The sequence below is a fragment of the Egretta garzetta genome, unplaced genomic scaffold (assembly GCF_000687185.1).
Source record: "Egretta garzetta isolate BGI_Z169 unplaced genomic scaffold, ASM68718v1 scaffold422, whole genome shotgun sequence".
In the NCBI taxonomy this organism is placed as follows: Eukaryota; Metazoa; Chordata; class Aves; order Pelecaniformes; family Ardeidae; genus Egretta; species Egretta garzetta.
In genome coordinates, this window is record NW_009258888.1 from 158,847 (window position 1) to 164,863 (window position 6,017).

General features: G+C 45.4%; 1 protein-coding gene across 2 annotated transcripts in view; it reads right to left on the bottom strand.

Moving 5' to 3' along the window:
- The window catches only part of FBXO31 (F-box protein 31), a 26,335-nt gene extending 20,834 nt beyond the window's left edge, over positions 1–5,501 (bottom strand). The window contains exons 1-2 of one of the 2 annotated variants that reach the window (XM_009634021.2): positions 4,080–5,501; positions 478–702 (exon numbers count right to left, since the gene is read on the bottom strand). The gene's annotated coding sequence lies outside the window, so the exon portion shown is untranslated. Of the gene's footprint in view, positions 1–477; positions 703–4,079 lie in introns of those variants that run through there. The other variant, XM_009634022.2, reaches the window with a different exon arrangement.
- Positions 5,502–6,017: the final 516 nt, after the last annotated feature.

Sequence of the window (6,017 nt, forward strand, 5' to 3'; positions counted from 1 at the left end):
TGGGAACATTCCTGCGGACGTCCGTAGCAAAAGCCAGAGGAAGCTCTAAGTGTCATCAAACACAAGGTGGGATGAGGAAGCACAATTAGCCAGAGAAGAGACAGACGAGCCTGCAGGAAAGTACATCCAGCCCAGCACAAACAAGCTATTTAGTGCTGGGCTCCAGCCAGCTGACCCGACACAGCCGTTCTGCAGATTTGTGAAACCAGAGCTCTGCTGGAGGCTGGAAATTCAGACCCACCCTGCAAGTCACCCCATGTCCACCCCTCCTGCCAGAGCTATCAGGGCTTTCAACCACTGGTCGGCATATGTACACAAGTGGGTAAGTGTTTGGTAATTACATCAAAGGGATGGAGGGAACAGTATGTTTCCTCAGCTGATCAGAAAGTTAGAGATCTTTGTAAGAGGACAGAAACAGTGTGGTCATAGCCTGCTGTTTGGAAACAGCCAACTCTTTCCATGTAAACAAATACTCACCTGGCCACAGAATCTGTAAGATGCACACTTTGCGCAGCAGGCATTGCAGCTAGATTAAATTGTCATTGAAGATAGCATACTGCATCAGAAAGGGAGGAGACATGCAGAGGATCCTGCCCCAACGGCATTTCTCCGCGCAGCTCTCTAACAGCAGTACTAGCACAGCAACGTTCTCTCCTCCTCCAGAAGGTGCTGATTTTTCACAAAGCATTTTCCCCAGTAGATCTGTAAATCATTGTGAGTGCAGTGCCAGGACAGAGACACTACCAGCAGGTATCTTGAAACAACAGGGTGCGGTGGGAAGTGATTTGATGTTAAAGCTCTATCCCAGTTTTGTGCAAGTACCCTTGATAACCCCACAGTGAAATTTTACCACAGCAAACCCACTACCAAAGGTGCATTTCCCAACTTTTGTAGTTCAAACCTTTCCTGGAAAGATTCAAAGGTCTCTCAAGTAATAGCAAGCTCCTTTAAAAAAAAAAAAAAAAAAAGACGACAAAAATTTAGACTTTCATATTGCTATACGCTATCTGACATTAGACATCCAAGGCTTATAAGAAAGTATTATCAAGAAAAAAAAATACCTCCTTTTAGCATGCTTCAACACCCATCTCATTTAATGATAACCAGCCCTTATCCTGTTTTGTTTGGCAAACAACTACAAAGAGTCAAAATCCCAGAGTGATGGCTTAACGCCGGGTAAATGCATCACTTAAGCTCTTCTGCCCCCATGAGCTGTTAACACCACCATGGCCCCTTGATGGGAAAAATCAGTCCCTTGGCTCACAGTGCCTGCAAAAACTCCAAATACCATAAGCAAGAAAGCTGGCCATCTCTTTTAAAGCCAGAATACAAGAGGGACGTAAAATTAACAGTAAGTAGAGCTTCAAGATAGTTACAGAAAAATAAAACTACTAAAGTTTTCTTTACAGAGAATAGAAAGCTTTTTCCAAGAAAGCTTTGAAGAGCTCAAGCTTCCTGGGAAATTCCACTTCGGTGCAATTAAGTCTACTTTAAGGAAATATATCTCAGTGCAACAGCTCACCGAGTAGAAGTATTTTAAGGAGTTAATAGTCACAGAAATTCACACGCAAAATTTGTTCCGTTAGAAAATGGCTACTTAATCCTGCTTCAAAAGCAAGGATGGAAATTGGGTTTAAAGCTCTTACTTGACCAGCTGGAAAGCCTGTTTTATTAGGTTTATAAAGAGTGCTTGAAAGATTTACCAAACACCCAGTGACATAGTGCTGTTTCCATGGTCACATGCACTGGAATTTAAAGGACTTGGAAAGGCCCTCTCCATTTATTATGAGCTGCACTAATACTTTTGCAAGTGTAATTTACTCCCCGGCCTGCTCTCCCCATATGCTCTTCTAAGCCTCAGGTTCCCTTCTCCCCTTTCTACAAGAAGCTGTGTCACACGCTCCGCGCAGCCTACACAAGTTTCAAAAAACCAAACCAAACCAACCAAACAAGGCTCTTTAAACCCAGGTAGGGAAGAACCCCAGTGCTCACACCAACGACCAAGTTCTTGATTTTTCTTTCTCAGCATGGCAGTGCCAGTAAGCAGCTGCAAGCACTGTGTGTGGACATCCACAATTCAGCGGAAATGAGGATGTCTGGTAGAGCTTGACACCCTTCCCATTGCTAAGTTTCCACTAATCAAGTCCTCCAATTATTCCTGGATAAATGCGCGTTTCCAAGGCTGTACACAGAACAGAAAGTGTAGAAACTTATACTGGATTATTTCAGAGACCACAGAACTGGGAGATGCTCAGGCCAGCATCTCCAAGATACCAGATGGACATGTCTGGAACCAGCTTCTTGTTTCCAAAGGCTGCATTATCAGATTAAAATACACCAAATATTTTCCCAAACATTTCTCCCAGGGGAAGGCTTGTAGTTACCACCAAGATATTTTGCAATAGTGAGCAAAAGGAGATTTGACCTGCAACAAATGAAAGCATTTGTGGAAACCCTAAAGCAAAAGATGGCTTGCTTCAGATCTACAGCTTAATAAACGGATCTAAGGAAGACCCTCCCAAAGATGGCTACTGAGCACCTGCCATTAGCAGTGAGAAACAGCAAACCATCGCCAAGCTGTAGTCTAAAAGCCAAAGAACGTGGTCAGAGATGCAGAAAAGCCCACGATGGTTCACCAAAGAAACGCGCTATGCAACGCTTTAACCTCACACAACAGGAGAGGAGAGCCTTGTGACTTACTAAAACCACCTTTGCATTTACTAGGGTGCAGCGCTACAAGAAATTGGTCCTGTTGTGGTAGCAGTTGTACATCAAAATCCTGTGTGGATTCTCCGGAGTCTCGTAAGACCTGAACTCCATGCAACAGTCCCCTCACTGAGTGTATAAGCCAAATTTCCCACTCTTCTCCACAGGTGCCTCTTTCTATAAAAACTTCCTGAAGGTCAGCATCTTTAATACCTTGGCTGACATTTTTCAGCAGGTCCAAAGCTGTTGGAGGTTGTTTTCACAAACAAAACCTTTTCCATCCAAGTTCTAGATCCGGTTATTCTGAAGTACTGGTCTGTTTCCAGGCGTTCTGCTGCACTTGTGCAGTTTTATTTTAAGATGGAAGTGGTTACCATTTAAAATGGACTATCAGGTGTTAATCAAGGTAGCTCAGGCCACCAGCCAGGGTGAAACAGGCTTCAAAATTCTGCTCCCACTGCAGAGCTCAGCAATCTCCTATTTATAGACAACATGAAAGTGACTGCAATCCTCTTCTTGCCAAAGAAGCAATTCAGAGACATTGTTTACCCCAAACAGTTGCAACGATAAAAAGAGAACGACCCCAACAGCCATGCCAGCATTGCACAACTACTTCTGTGCAGCTTCTGTGTTAATCCCAGCACTCCTCCCAGTCCCCATTCACCAGCAAAAGCCACTCCACTTCCAGGAAGACAAGCCCTCTGGATGCTTGCACCAATCACAACACGTTCCCAAGGCTAATCTACCACTGAGTCGGCCCACAGCAGTGCAAGAGCAAGATACCAACGCACAAGGGACTGAATGCCCCATCTGACCTGGGCAACGGCTGGGCTTTTGCTTCCATTCAGCTCTGCTCCTGTTCAAGACGAAGGCAGAGCACAGCTAAAACAAAGCACTGCAACAATCAGCTTCTCTCAGAGAAGAGCTGTTCTGCTTAATTTTAGGATTGCCTTTCTTGTCTCTTGACTGTTGTGCATTTCTGAGAACACAAATAGTTTTGCGTATGCAACCGACACAAAGTTGAAGTCTACCGCTTATTTCCTCAAAGAGCTCCGCTCTGGAATATCGTCAGTAGGCTTCAGAGTGAATGCACTATCAACTCAAGGAGTATGCCAGGAGAGGCGCACGTGCTCCTGCTCTGCTTCTAGGACACGCAGCTTCACAAGACAGGTTACTATGCCATGCTTAAACTCAGGCAGATGCAAGCACACACTTAAGAACTGTCCTCAGCTGGGAAGTGGCTTGTTTTTGAAAAAGATTACAAAAAGTAATTACGTTTTATGTTTGGCTATCATACAGTCACCAATGTATGGCTATACAGAAATACAGTATGGGATATTCTAAGTTTTATATGTGTGTTTATATACTAATACCCGATGTCCATATGTGTCCTCAAGTAGTTGCACTCACAGTCGCATGCTCGCATTTGAACACGCTCAGTAGCCGCGCATGTGCAACACATCACTGAAATATATGCAGAGAAATGAACTGCAAAGCAGCTGCATAAAATGGTGACCGATTTTATACTCACGTGTACAAATACTCAAAGTTACCGTACTACCACAACGGTAACTACTTACACTGCTGTGTAGAGCAACACAAAGCACTATGAACAAGAAGTCCAGATTAGGAACCGCTTGGAGAACCACAGCTGGTTAAAAGATTGCAGTTACAGTTTCACAGATGCAGTAAGTTTTTCAGCCAGGAACCTGACCCTTCTCTCTCCAGCACAGCTTGCACGCCGTGCCTTTGGTACAATATCTATCTCAATCACACCAGCAGTCCACCAGTTTGCTCTCTGACAGTGGTTGGAATGGATGCATTGGGGAAACATAAGAAAGTGTGCAAAAAGAGAATAAAAATTTGGTTTATGCACCTCTCACCCTGTAACTAGCTAAGGGCCTTGAGACAGAAGTCTAGGCTTAACACCTTCCCTCCTTGTCCAGTTTAGCTTTAGCCATACAAAGCTCAGTGCTTCTTTAAATTTCAGCTAAGCATCTGAACACTGTTTTATCCACTGGCAAGAAAATCCAAGGAGCAGTCGTGAATTTAATAAATTTATTTCCCCATCAGGCCTAATTTAGTGGTTCCTTTACAAGATGATCTAGCCTATATTTTAAATTTATGTACATTTCTATAGGAACATTTTGCCAGGATCATAACCTATGAAAAATAATTAACCAGTGAAGTTTTACAAACCATTCATGGAATACACAAACGTCCAGGAGGACTCTACATCAGCAGAGGAGTATAAGGAAAGAACGAATGTCATTTTATTAGCTTGTCTCCAAAAAAACAACGTTAAGTTATTGGGACAATGGGATCATCCCGTGCTGAACTAAGAAGTAAGAATGCTTTGGTATACATTTTCTAGGTACAGCCTTTGTACTGTCCAGGGGTTCTTGGACAGTGCTGATAAGGCATGAATTAATTCCTGCAAGGTTTAATGCATTTAAGCAGATCCCACTGCCTATGGCAGGCGGCCACTCTGACATACCTAAATTCTTCATCCCGATGCCCTCATTGGTATTAAAAACAGAAACCAAATAACAACAACAAAATATACATGACTTCATGTGCTGGCAGCAGATGCACCTGGCAGGATCACACTACGAAGAGAGAGGATGGGCACAGCAAGACAGCCTTTGGAGGGTGGGACAGCCACTGGATTAACAAACAGGGGACAGAGAACCACACTGATATGAGGAAAAGGACAAGGAGTAAAGAGCAAGAACCACAACCTAACAGAGCAGGTCCACAGCAACACAGAACCGAGGTGCTACTGAAAAAAAAAAACCAAAAAAAAACCCGCCCCCAAGGTTTTGCATTAATGCAGCACAGCAGCTTGCAGCAGACGCTCCCCAGGACACACACATACAAACCAGGAACCCCTCCGAACCTGGAGGCGTACTTCCCGCGATGGGACAGGAATGGATGACCTTACCCAGGCCTGCCCTCCTCCAAACCCCCACCAGCCCCAGCCTCCGCTTCACCTGCTGTGCCTCAGGCTCCAGGACCCCCAGCTGCACGCCCAAGGACTCTTTTTCCCCCCCTCCAGCGCTGCCCCATTCTGCTGGGACTGACCATTCCCTTTCCTCGCTGCCTGGAAGGGTCCATCCTCAGGATTCACCCAAGGACGCCCTACACGGAGGCATCACCTGCCAGGGCCTGGGCCCATCCCCATCCCTCCCCTCCAGCTGCCACCCCGGGGAACAACCCCAGCTTGATGCCCGTTGCTAAGGCTGCTCGCACAGGTCACCCCTTCCGCAGCAAGTGCCACCAAGGGGGGGAGGGTGCCCCAGAGGCCCCAG